We start from the raw sequence: 13,841 nt of genomic DNA, 5'->3' as shown, positions 1-13,841 counted from the left end.
GTGGCAAACCTCAGGCACTCCTGGAGGAGCTGGGACACGCTCATGAAGGCAGGCAGGAGGATCACATCAGGAGTGGGTAGAGGCTTGACCTCTGGTTTGCAGGCTCCAGGCAGGTCAGCCATGTCAGTTTACCACACGCAGTCTCAAGCCTTCCTGGGATCCTGGGCTTGTGGCAGGCCAGAGTGCCAGCTTTCTGGAGAGTGCCAAGCCTGTGTCCCTTGGCACAGGGTTACGGATGTGACGGAAGAGAGAGAGAGCTGTCGTTGAGCAGTGCCTGGTTTGATATAGCCATAGCAACAGAACTTTGGGCCCTGTGGCCGTTCTGCAACAGAGACTGCACATGAGTACAGAGATGGTCAGTTACTTGGCCAAGGTCACACAGTGGGATTTGAAGTAGGATTTCTAGCTGAAATGCAGTCTTTTGCGTGGTACAACCTTAAAAATTAATTAGAATCATTGCACCTGAAATATCTCTTCTTTAAAAAAAAAAAAGATGTATTGGTGGCACATGCCTTTAATCCCAGCACTTGGGAGGCAGAGGCAGGAGGATCGCTGTGAGTTCAAGACCAGCCTGGTCTACAGAGTTTCAGGATAGCCAGGACTACACAGAGAAACCCTGTCTCAAAGAGTCAACAACAGTAACAGCAACCACAACAAACAAAACAAAACATCTAGAGTGTGTGTGTGTCGGCCAGAAAATGGTATCAGATCCTGTGAGCTAGGGTTACAAGCAGTTGTGAGCCACCTGACTGACATGGATGTTAGGAGACAAACTCCATTTTCTGCAAGAGCAACAATCACTGTTAAACCATCTCTTCGGCCCTTAACACGTCTTTTCTCCTATCCAATACTACCTGTGGCCTTGGGACCTCCAGTTTTCCTGGTTCCCAGGCTAGACAGACCTGGAAGGGACAAAGCTCACACCTCACCTGGCAGCTCTGGGGTCTGAGACCTGTGGGTGAGACCGGCATTCTGACCGTCTCCCATGCTCTGCCATTAGACTTGCGTGAGATGCCCTGGACAGTGGCTCCTTTGCAGTGTTGGCTCAAGTTCTTCCCTCATTCCCACTGTCTCCCCTGGGTGGCTGAAGGCCTCTGTGCAACAGGTCTGGAGGATCCTGTCCCTGCAGATCCTGTCCCTGCAGATTCAGCAGCCTCAGTCACCAGTCCTGGAGGATCTTAGCACTATGGAGGTATAGGGCCCAGACTAGCCTCTTCTATGCTGGGGACGCTTTATCCTTACTCAGCCTCTGGCCTTGCCTTCATATCAATGTCACTTCTCAGCCTTCTTATACCTCATGGGGTCGTGTCCCTTCTTGGCTCTGATTCCCCCAAACCTCTACTAGTCTTTGGTCCTGTCCAGTGTCTCTGACCTACCTTGGGCCCAGGGATACCTTCCCCATGTCAAAGCATAGGAAAGAAGTGCTGGTGTGTTTGAGGCGACTCAGGAACTGAGGTGGACAGCAGAAGACAGGCTCAGGTCACCCCTCCCACCATGCTAACAGGCTCGCTTGAGCCCTGGACGCTCTGAGTCAGCAGCAGGCCGCATCCTAGGGCTTAGGAAACTGAAGTGACAGATGGGGTTACAGTTGCGAGCTGTCATGTGGGTGCCGGAAATTGAACTAGCGTTCTCCGTAAGAGCAGTAGATGCTCTTCACCACCGAGCCGCCTCTCTGGTCCCTGGGATTAGACCTCTTAGCAGAAGTCAGGAAAAGGTCAGACTTCAAAGTGCAGCCTCTGGATGTGCCCCACCTTCACACCAGCAAGAAGACAAAATTCCTTTTCTTTTTCTTTTTGATTTTTCGGGACAGGGTTTCTCTGTGTAGCCCTGGCTGTCCGGGAACTCACTCTGTAGACCAGGCTGGCCTCGAACTGAGAGACTCATGTGCCTTTGCCTCCTGGGTTCTAGGATCAAAGGTGTGCACCACTGCGGCCTAGCAGAAGACAAAATTCTTAGGTCAAGCTGTCATTCGCCTGGGACCATCTGTTTATTACAATTATTCCCAATTCAAAGATTGGCATGTTGACATGTCAGGAGTTTAGGTATTGTTCCAGAGGACGACAGCACCCTCAAAGCCTCCCTGCTGCTAAGCATAGAGACATAGGGAGAGGATGTGTGTAAATCTCACCTATGCCTCTGCCTCAGTACCCCTCCACACACACAGAGGTGGAGACATTGCCAGCCATCGTAGTCCCAGAGCCTGTCTGCTACCCCATACATTGTACTGCCTGCTGGTCCGAGTACAGGAACTCCTGATCACTCAGGGGCTGCTTGGGCTGGCGAGTCCATTTTGCTAACATTGCGTCTCATGACAAACAAGCCAAACCTCGGCCACGGAAACAGTTGCTCTGGCCACTGCGAGGCGACAGCTGGGGAAAGCAGAGCTGAATTCCAGGTTGGCTTGGGTCCTGTGAGACTGCACACAGCGTGGTGCCCTGCTGTTTTCTGACTCCTTAGCCACAGTTGAGGCCAGGCCCCAGAAGGAGGACCGATCAACCTCTGGGAGACGCTCGAAACTGCCCCTAGTGATGTGCCCTCGGCCCCTTGGCTCAAAGACACCACCCAGGTTTGGGCTGGAGGCCTTCAGCTTCTCAGGATCCCATTGAGTCTGGAGAAGACCTCAGCGTTCTGCAAGGCCTGGGTATCCCGGGATTACCTTTGATGTTTTTTTTTTTTCTTTCTGGTTCATGATGAAACAGAAAGACATGTTTGGGATGGGAGGTGGTGGGGCAGGTTTTAAAACTCTGCTCTTAGGATGCAGAAGCAGGCAGACCTCCATGAGTTTTAGGCTAGCCTGTTCTTCAAAGTGAATTCCAGGATAGCCAGGGCTATACAGGGAGACCCCCATCTTGAAAAGAAATAAGGAAGAAAGGAAGAAATGAAGGAAGGAAGGAAGGAAGGAAGAAAGGAAGGAAGAATGAAAGAGGCAAAGAGAAAGAGAAAGACATGCACTGTGTATTCAGGTACAGTCTCCATGCTTGTCACCTTCAGTGCTGTCATAGCCTGACCTCCTTGAGGCCAGCCATGCCTCCCTGTACCCTTTCTAGTTCACTTCTGGTAATGCTATTCAGGGTATCAAGCCCTGGTCAGTGCCCTAAACAGGTAGGTGCTGCTTCACCTATGTGACTCCTACAGCCTCCAGCAGGCTCAGGAGACAGCTTACATCCCTGGTATTGTGTGTGCATGCTGTGTGCATGCCGTGTGCACGCCATGTGCATGCAAGGGTGCGTGCACATGTAGCTGAGGCTCGGGCCAGATAACTTGCTTTATCGCTCTGTACCTTATTTTTGAAATAGGTATTATTGTGTGTATATGTGAATATATGTGTGTATGCGGTTGTGTATGTGTGAATATATGTGTGTATGCGGTTGTGTATGTGTGAATATATGTGTGTATGCGGTTGTATGTATGTGTGTGTGTGCACACATGTGTGCGCACACTCTTGGAGACAAGAAGTGGGTGTCAGATTCCTTGGAGCTGGACTTAAAGGCAGTTGTGAGCTGCCTGACTTGGGTGCTGAGAACTGAACTCAGATCCTCAGAAAGAGCAGGAAGTGTTTTAACTGCTGAGCCATCTCTCCATCTTTTCTTTTTTCTTAAATATTTATTGATATCAAAATTCCTTTCTTCTTCCATTTTTATGTCAAAATTAACATATTTCTCACAGTTTACTTTTGGGAGTGGGGGCTGAGACAGGGTTTCCCTGAGCAACCCTGGGTGTCTTGGAACTCACTCTGTAGACCAGGCTGAGCTCAGAGATCCACCTGCCTCTGCCTGCTGAGTGCTGGGATTAAATGTGTGTGCCGCCATCACCACTGCCTGGCTTCACCTTATTCTTTGAGACAAGATCTCTCACAGGACTGGGACTGGAGCTCCTTGTTTCAGCAGACTGGTTGGTTAGCAAGATCCTGGGAATTCCCCTGTGTGACTCCCTCAATGCGGGGGTGAGGAGTGGTTATGGATACTTTCTGTCATGCTTGGCTTCTACGTGAGTGCTCCTCTTCATGAGGATGTATGAAACCCTATCGCTGGATGCCCTACCAATATTAGATTAAGCCTGAGAAGGAGGTGCTGGACATGGGCCAAGCCAGCCAGAAGGCACTGACCACTAACTGTTCCCACCTTGATCCCAGAAGCAGCCATATCTGGGCTGAGAGCCTGAGGAAATTGTCCTTTGTCTTACTCTCCTTTGGAAGTCTCCAGCTCCTTGGAACCTGGTTTTTGTCCTAATGTTTCAGGACCCCAGGGTATAGAGTCCCCCCTCTCGCTCCCCGTGCCACTTGCCTATGGAAGACAGCACCTGAGTTCCATCACTGTTCATGACTCCTCTACCCAGCACTGACTCGGTCTCCTGACCCAGCATGACTGTCCTCTGATGCAGGTGAATGATGTGTGTCTGGCTTCTGGATTTTGGGGCAAGAGGAAGCAGCTATGGGTCTCAGGGACCCAGAGGTCATCATGGAACTGAACATTCAGATGTAAGCTGCCAAGGTCTAGAGAGGGTGTATGGTCTGCCAAAGGCCACACAGCTTACAGGTGGATGAAAGGAAGCTGGACTCCCAAGTTATGGCCAGAAGTCAAAGTGGTTGCTCCCAGGAAAGGCAGAGCCTAAGGTGAGAGCAGGAGGCCCACCCGGACTCCTGGTTCCAGGCCTGGGGACAGACAGCTGGTGTTTTGGAGCCTGGGAGACGGCCAAGCTGGCCCCAGACACTGGCCTGGGGCCTGAGTGGGTGTGGAATGGAGGCCACAGCCAGCCACACCTGTCCTGCCTGGGGCCTTGGGCTGGGGTTTCTCATCTGCTTCTCCTGTCACCTGGGGCAAGGGTGCAGGGAAGTGGGCACCCAGCTAGCCGTGAGTCATCCATCCATCCATCTGTCCATCCCTCCACTAGCCTGACAAACAGGCAAAACCAGTGGGAAGGATCTCGGTTTAGAGCATCTCTGGGGCTGAGCAGCTCTTTCCTCTGTGGAGACAGAGAAGCTCCCTCAGGGCAGGTCCTCCCTCCTCCAGCCAGGCACCTGCATCATGGGAAATGGGAAAGGCGCTGAGCCAGAGGGGAGGCCCCCACATCTTAATTTACCCAGGCCTGGTGGCCTACAGCCTGAAACCCCAGACTGGCATACATAGGAAGATGGTTTTTGGTTTGGTTTGGCTTTTAGTTTGTAAGGGTTTATTTATTTTATTCTGTGTATATAAGTGCGTTGTCCACATGTATATGTGGCACCCTGCAGGTTCTGGGGACTGACTGAACAGCAGCAAGTGCTTTTTCTAACCACTCAGCCCATCTCTAGCTCTACAAAGAGAATTCAAGGCCAACTTGGGCTACATTAAATCTGAGGATAGCCAGGGCTACATAGTGAGACCCTAACACAAACAACCAAGATATAAGGCAAAAAAACAAACAAACAAACAAACAAACAAAAAAAAAACCAAAAAACAATGTGGCAACCTTGCAGTCTGTTTCCCCTGCCCTGGGCTGTGGGCGGCAGGTATCATCACTCATAAATGCCTACCACTCTGTGTTTTACCTGCCCTGTGCGCATAACCGGAGACGCAGGTGCTATTCTGTCCCCAGCTGACAGATAAAGAAACTGAGGCACAGTAGCGGGGTCACCAGCGCAGGTCCTGAAGCTGTCTGTGGGGGAGACAGCACAGACTTGTGCGTACGTCCCTGCTCTACTCCCGAGGGTTGCATCTTCACGAACCAGAAGGGTTGGGGAAGGAAACAGCAAGGGTCAGGCTAGGGTGCAGCTCATGCCTAGTGAGTCCAGAACCCCAGTCCCGCCCCAGTCCCACCCTAGTCCCGCCCCAGTCCCACCCCAAATTGCAAAGGACAAAAAGTAATAATAAAACAGAATCTGGATGGACAAAGGGAGAGAGGTTTGGTGTCAACCAAAAGTTCAACATGGCATCATCACAACTCAACAAATGCCACTCCCAGGCAACCACTGGACCACTCTGGTCTCTGTGTTGTGCCTTAGACCCAAGAACTGAAAGATGAAGAGAACTCGGAGGAGTGGATAGCAGTGTGGTGGATCCAGACAAGGGACTAGTCTCAGCCTTACAAAGAAAGGAGTCGTGCGTGACTGGAGAAACTGTTCGTGGGTTAGAAGTGCACACTGCTCTTGCAGGGGACCTGAGTTTGGGTTCCAGCTCTGCCACGTGGAGTAACTCCAGCTCCAGGGGATCTGATGTTATCTTCCAGCTTCCACAGGCCCCTGCATTTATACTTACACACAGACACATATGCACACACATGATTTTTTAAAAATATTACCGGGGTTGGGGATTTAGCTCAGTGGTAGAGCCCTTGCCTAGGAAGCGCAAGGCCCTGGGTTCGGTCCCCAGCTCCGAAAAAAAGAACCAAAAAAAAAAAAAAAAAAAAAAAGAAAAGAAAAGAAAAGAAAAAAGAAAAGATATTAAAAATATTACCATAAAAACCTTTTTAAGGAAAGGAATTCTGCTACCTGTTAACATATGGACCAATCTTTGTGCTAAGTGAAAGAAAACATGAAAAAAAGGAATACCTCATAATCCTGTGAAATGTTTCAACAGGCAAATTCATGGACACAGAAGATACCAGGGCTGAGATGCCACTGTCTGAGAGTAGCCGAGTTTCAAATGATGCTGTACAGCAGTGTGGATATCTGGTGCCATGGACCATGCCCTAAAAAGGGGTCCCAATGGCTACTTTCATGGTGTGTGTGTGTGTGAGAGAGAGAGACAGACAGACAGACAGATATACAGACAGACAGAGACAGAGATAGAGAGACAGAGACAGAGATAGAGAGACAGAGACAGAGAGACAGAGAGAGACAGAGAGACAGAGAGAATTAAAAAGAAAGGGCCTGGTGCAGGGGTTATAGCTCAGTTGGTAAAGTGCTTGCTTAGTATAAGGCAGATGTGATGGTGCATGCTTGTAACCCTAGAGTTTGAGTAGTGGAAGCAAGAAGATTAGAATTTCAAGGTCGGTCATCCTCAGCTCTATAGGGAGTTTGAGGCTAGCCTGGGGTATATGAGATCCTGTTTCCAAAAGAAACAAAAGAGGTTTGGAGAGGCATGGAGGTGCTGCCTGAGGCTTCTACCTGGGTTCCCTCTAAGGGATGGGAGTCCATCCTAGTTCCTCCTAGCTCACCCCCACATTCAGCTCTACATCAACAGGAGATTCAAGGCAGCCCTGTCAACTCTGGTTTGTGGCCAGAGAGTGCGTGGCAAGCACAGTTTGCCAGTAGTGCAAACGGGTTATGGGTCTTCTGACTTCTCACACAGTGTGCATTGCTTGGGGGCAATCGCTGCCACCCCATGACAACTTCCAGGGCCACAGGAAGAGCTATCCCTGGTCATGAGGTAGCATCTTTTCTCTGTACGGCCTACATCTCATTACTATCTACTGACAAGGAAGTCTCTCTGAGGAGGGCTCCACTCTGTTTATGCTGTGAGAGTTGCTTTCTACGATTCTGCAACTTTCCATGATCCTGAAGGCTAGTCCTGGCTCATGGCTGTGGGAGGCATTACCCAGAGTGTGAGCTGGGAGTGCCTCCTCTGCCTCTGACCACTGTGTGATGCTGAAACCAGTTACAGCCCTTCTGGGCTGCAAGCTGTTCAGATGAGTAACTATCTCCACACACAGACGCGAGACACACAGGCTCGAGGCAGCACTTGGAGACGCTGCTCTCCTCTCTGCCAGATATCCATGCCTGTATTTCTGCACCTGGAGGCACCGAACTTTTATTGATTCTTTTCAGACTTTGTTCTACATCAAAGCACAGACCACTGAAGTAGCTATTTCACAGCTGTGCTGCCTCAAGGTAGATTGCTTAACGTCTCTGAGTCTCGTTTAAGAATTAAAACAAAACAGAACTATTCTATTTTGCATATATGTATGTGTGCACACTCATGCTCACACAGGTGCCCATGAAGGCCAAAAAAGGATGTCAGGTCCCCTGGAGCTGGAGTTATAGGGGATTGTGAATTGCCTGACATGAGTTCTGAGAACTGAACTCTGGTCCTCTGCAAGAGTAGCAAGCACTCTTAACTGCTGAACTTTCTCTCCAGCCCAGTAGTTCTCAACCTGTGGGTCTCAAACCCCTTTGGCAAACTTGTATCCAAAAATGTTTACATTACAATTCATAACAGTAGCAAAATTACTGAAGTAGCAACAACATAATTTAATGGTTTTAGTGGCCACAACAAGGGTCACATCAGGAAGGTAGTGAAACGGCTTCCTGTTCTAGTCCCTCACTTTGGGATATTGAGATGAGGTCACGCTGGGTTGGAGTGGTCCCTAAATCCAATGGGACGTGTTATAACAAGACCAGAGATGAGAGAAGGCTCACATTAGGAAAGAAAGGCTGGATAAAGGCCTAGGCTACAGTAATGCTGACTGAACCCAGTGGACTCCAGACTCACAGCCCCAGTTGCTGGGTAGGTGAGAAGAGCGTGTCTTTCCAGAGCTCCCCAGGGGCCAGTGTCATAGCATCCTGACGCTGGACTGCTGCTGCTCCTTGCTTGTTGGAGGACAAATGATGTTCAAGCCGCCCAGACTGCTGTCAGGTGTTACAGCTGAGGGGCCACACATAGTCCCTATTCTCAGCACTGTGCTCTCTGAGTGGGTTGGACTCTTGCCTGATGTTCCCCAGCTTTCCCTCCAGAGCTCATGGCCATCACTGCTCACCCTGCAGTGGCATCAGGTATACCCTTGAAGCCTTATCGGATGGACTTCCTACCTTCTGGAAGATCCTGAGCCACTGTGAGAAGCTGGGTTGTCTCCAACCTATCAGAGTCTATTTGTGACCCCATTTGGGTTTTATCCTGCTTCCTGTCTCCTATTACACTATTAGCACTTAAGGCCTTACGGTTGAGCTCTGAGAGTATAATGAGAGCTGCTGGCCACTCTAACACTTGTTGGTCATTACTGTAATCTGTCCCTCTGGAGATCAAACCTTCATAGGACCCTGTCTCTCCAAGAGAGCAAGGTACGAGGCCAGGTAGGGTGTTTACTGCTATAGCCCTGTGATTGGGCATTGGGTGCCTGGCCCTTCTGGGAGTCTCAGTTTCCTCCGGGGCTAAGTTGGGCTGTCTTCAATTTAGTCCATCCACAGAGTCACTCAAGTCTTATGGATGGATGGATGGATGGAGAGGCCTGGGAGACTTTGAAGCCTGTCTTGCTGCTACTGTGATGGGTGTGCAGACATTTTCCCCAAGGGTAAAGATCCCAGCACTGCCATTCCTGGGTTGGATAGAGAAAAGACAGGGAGGCTCTTGGGTCACTGCAAACTGGACACACCTCTGCTGACCGAGTTTTAGCTGTGGTGCAATCCCTGGCTTCCTCTTGACCCTCTAAGGCCCAGAGTCCTGACTTGTCTACCCCACCACAGAGAGAGGAAGAGCCTAGCTCCTTGTCCTGACCACCCTTGCCCAGGCAGAAAGCAGGCCAGATGCAGAGCCCAGCCGGAGCGTGCAGCCCGTTTATCCGGTAGCTTTGCGGCTGATCAGTTGCAGGTGAATGGATAGCACGTGGTTTGTGTTGTAACAATATTTTGGGACAATTAGATTGAAACCACATTGTTGGCGGCCCTGCTGGCGGCTGGCCGCCACACTGCACTCTCTCTGCCCTTTGCGGCTCCTGGGCTGTGGAGCCACCCCCAACTCTCTGGGGCCCAGGTCTAGCCAGGCCACGGGGCAGCAGTGGGGGGAGGGAGGGCTCTCCTGCTGGAGAGGTACAACCTCCCCTACCCTGTTGGCCTCCTCATGACCTCAGCCTTCAGTTGTTGCCCAGAAAACAGCTGCTGGAACTATGTATGGTAGGGCAAGCTGGTGATGCCAAGACCCGGAAGGCTGAGGCAGGAGGATTACTATAAGTTTAAGGTCAGCCTGATTACATATGAAGTTCCAGGTTAGGCAGGGCTATATAGTGAGCCCCTGGGAGTTGCTTGGGACACGTTGGAAGGGGCAACCTGGGGGCTTTAGTATCCAACTCCCAACATGGTCACATCAGGTCTTCATCTCTCCAGACCTCAGGGAAAGAACACAAAAATCCAACCTGTCCATTGTCCCTATCCCACCACACCTTCTGAAAAGTGGGTCAGAGTCCTGGGGCAGAGAAGACCAGGTTTCTTTTCTTTTTTTTTTCTTTCTTCCTTTCTTTCTTTCTTTCTTTCTTTCTTTAAAGATTTATTTATCTATTTTATGTATATGAGTACACTGTAGCTGTCTTCAGACACACCAGAAGAAGACATCGGATCCCATCACAGATGGTTGTGAGCCACCATGTGGTTGCTGGGATTTGAACTCAGGATCTCTGGAAGAGCAGTCAGTGCTCTTAACCACTGAGCCATCCCTCCACCCCCAGACCAGGTTTCTTGGAGGCTTTACCTGCTCACCTTCTTCACCCCCAGCACTGGGCAGAGGGGCTAGAGACCATAGGGAGCCTCCTTTTCTGCCCAGTCCCTTTTCTACCCTGTCCCAATATGAGGAGGTAGGGCCTTGGAGTTACAGCCAACCATTACCCAGGACAGGGGCCTGAGTAGGAACTAGGCCTGCCCTAGGCAGCAGGACCAGCGGTAACACCTGGACTGGGATTGTCAGTTGAGGGTCCAAACCCAGGAACCACGAAGTCCACTTGGATCTCTGGACCCATGGAGGGGAGGTAAAGGGACTGAGGGATGGAGAGGGACCATGGCGGGAAGGGTGGCTGTGAGGGTATAAGTGGTCAGGTCATACTGTAACGAAGCACCCCAACCAGGAGAATCCTGGGAGAGACCCTGGGTAGAGTGTAGGGCATTTGACTCCCCCAACCCATGACTCTGCTTGTCTTGGGAGAGCTCAGGCTGCATCCTGAGCATCCAGGCAGTTTGTGTGATTTGGCTTTGGTGTCCGTGGCTTCCAAAGAAACTCATGCTTCTCTTCTGGTTCTTTCTGGTAGGCTTCTTGGGGTCATGAACAGTAGGGGGCTGTGGATTTTCCTGGGGTTCTACCCGCTATCCCCAACCTCAGTCTTGGCTTCTCCTCAAGGGTCTGCAGCTCTCTCTGCCCTGCTCAGAGTGCCTTGCTGTGTGACACAAGCTAGAGGACGCTGTCCCTATCATCAGGGAGTTGGTTGGGGCCTTGGCAGGCACATGGACTGCCTCCCCTGCAGAGCTGGTAAAGAGCCCTTCCACTCAAATCTAGGAGGAAGTGACATAAGCAGACACAATTGGATTCCCAGTGGCATGGACCAAGTCACCCTACACCCCCGATGTCTCTAGGGCTCTCCGTGAATGACGGTAACCCCTGCCAGGAACTTCCTCATCCAGGAAGTAGATACCTGTCTCCAGGGATGGGGCTGTCCATTCTCCATCCCACAAGGTGGATGAGTGTCTGTCACACTGCCTACAAGTGTACAGATACCTTGAGTGTCCCTGGTGCCCAGCACTCTCCAGGAGAACAAGGAAGCAGCAGTGTAACCCAGCTCAGCTACAAAGCGCTCTCCTCAGAACAGGTCTCTGGCCCCGATACTCAGGACTGACAACCAGCTTTCTTAGGATGACTGTGGCTCTCCTCACACTCTCTGACGTACACAGAGGATGCTTGGAGGCTTCTGGGTCAGAAGTAAACTCCGACTCCATGACTATGCAGAGCTGGAGCCACGCTGCACAGGTGGGAAGGAGAAAGGTCTTTTCATGTTTGTATGAAGAGCTTGATCCAAACAAGGTGCCCAGACAATCTTTCTGACTGACTGCTTCCTGGTCTGGCTGTCAATCACAGTATCCTAGCCCACCGGCCCAATGCGACCAATCAGAGTGGACTATGCTTGATTCCTGAGCCAATTAGCCTTCCCTTCAGAGATTGGGATGGCCAGCGCCAGCAGAGGGCACCATTTGCGGGTGGGTCCGTTAGTTTTGGGGGCTGCCGAGATAAGGCCACTTAGCCCAGAGCTCTGTCAGTGCTAGCTCTTGACTCTCAATTGTCTGAGCTCAGCCTTCCTTTTCTGCGTAGCGGAGTTTTAGATTTCTGGGTGTCGTCCCTCCACCTCCCAGCATAGGTGAAGAGAGGATATAAGCAGTGCTGCAGCCCCCGGTGTTAACTGCTTCCACAGAGGACTTGACCTGGCCCAGTGGTTCTGAGTGTGGCCCCTACGGTTCAGTGTCTCCCAAATCCTGTTAGTGCAGCCTTCAGTCTGCTCCCTAGACAAAGTTGGAACGATATTAGGAGGACTGTGTGGATCTGAGACTGCTAGGTCCGCACAAACCAGACCGAGGTACCGGCCGCCGTGCCTAGCTGGTAAGAATACTTTACCACATCAACCGGAAAAGAAACTAAGACAGAAATTATGGCGGTGCAGTATTTCACGGCAGGAGCGTGTGATGCAGGAGGCCTGTTTACAAGTAAGGAAGTATTACAAAGTCAGGGGGGAAAAGCACGTGGACCCATGTACACCACCTTGGATGATGGCCAAGTGACTAAAGCCTGGTGTTTGTAGGCCTCTGATTGCAGCTACTCTGGAGACTGAAGATGAAGGATCAAGAGTTCAAGGCCTGCTTCAGATGCAGGGAGGAGTTCAAACTCAGCTTGGGCAATTTAGTAAGACCACGTGTCTCAAAACAGAAGGTGAACAGAGAGCAGGGGCGGAGCTCAGTGATTAAGCGCTTACCTAGACCCAGGATGCCCTGGGTTTGATCCATAGGACCGGAAGGAGAAGGAAGTAAAGTTAAAATCTAACACCAGGTTGCTAGCGGCAGGTAAGTGGGGTCAGACCCATTTAAGGGTGCCTACCCATATTCCCGCATTCGCAGAGAGAAGGCCTACATGCTGGAACACTCTTCGCGGAGCTCCGTTTCCGTTTTATGTCCCATTGTGCTAACAGACTCACTCCGTGTATATAGATTGTTTTTATAATTAAAAATAATAGTACTTTTCTAGGAAACGTGACCTTGATCTGCAGTCAGAGGCTGGTGGGCGGGGCCTCTGAGTGACAGCCTCGGGAGGCGGGCTGTAGGGCGGAGAGTCCAAGGCCGAAGAAGCCTTCAGCAGGAGACAAGGAGGGAGGAGAGGGAGGATGTGTTAAGTTCAAGGCTGGGTAGTTGGAGGCAGATTTCTGTCCTCCTTTCCTTCCTTGGGAGGTGGATCAGGGTCCAAGACCCACCTTCCGGAGCTTGGCCCCTCCTGCTGCAGCAGCCTTGGGATTGTTAAGCAAATTGCCTGGTGGGGCCCTGGGCCTGGCTAATTCCAGTGTCTTAATGAGCGGGAAGATGAGGTTTTATTCATCACTGGGGCTGTAAAAATTGCAGTAAAGTGGCCCACTTTATAAAGAAAAAAATCAATCGCAAAAAGAAAACAGGAGTATGTAAATGGACTGGGTGACAAAAAGCGGGCCAATTACCCCCAAAATGAGCCGCAGTTATGGCTCCATTAACTCAATTATATTTTCTAAAGGATTTCTTACGAGGCCCCCACCCCACCCCAGCCGTGTGCCTGTAATTTTTACATCAACTTCAAGCCATTAAGTTGCATTAAACTATTTTGTGGGAGAGAGCTGTGTGTCTGGGAAGAGAGAGCTCCAGGCAGCCCTGTCCAGCCCCACTGAGGAACAAGAGTCAGGTGTAGGCATGCAGGGCCTGCGGTGAGTGTTAGCTGCAGGCTCAGACCTTCAGTCCTGAAGAGACTGAAGGGAAGAGAGTCACTAGGCCTCGTTCACTTGATGGTGACTGAATTAGAGGCTGCAAGCAACAATGGCCTCCTAATCTCCACCTGCATTGAGGCCCCCTCCCAACCCCAAACCTGAAACACAGCCCACATGAGCCCCTAACCTTGCTGGGCTTCCTGAGTTTTCTTTCCTTCCATCAGTTAGAAAGCTTAAAATAT

The 13,841-nt window shown here is 50.8% G+C and overlaps 1 protein-coding gene across 3 annotated transcripts in view; it reads left to right on the top strand.

Annotated features, from left to right (window-relative positions):
* Positions 1-11,880, top strand: part of LOC100912167 (uncharacterized) — a 21,522-nt gene extending 9,642 nt beyond the window's left edge. For all 3 annotated transcript variants that reach the window (XM_063270196.1, XM_063270195.1, XM_063270194.1), the window contains one exon: positions 1-11,880. This exon is cut by the window's left edge and continues 7,890 nt beyond it. The gene's annotated coding sequence lies outside the window, so the exon portion shown is untranslated.
* Positions 11,881-13,841: the final 1,961 nt, after the last annotated feature.

The sequence above is a fragment of the Rattus norvegicus genome, chromosome 10, assembly GCF_036323735.1.
Source record: "Rattus norvegicus strain BN/NHsdMcwi chromosome 10, GRCr8, whole genome shotgun sequence".
Taxonomy (NCBI): Eukaryota; Metazoa; Chordata; class Mammalia; order Rodentia; family Muridae; genus Rattus; species Rattus norvegicus.
This window is presented reverse-complemented; position numbering and strand designations above follow the sequence as displayed.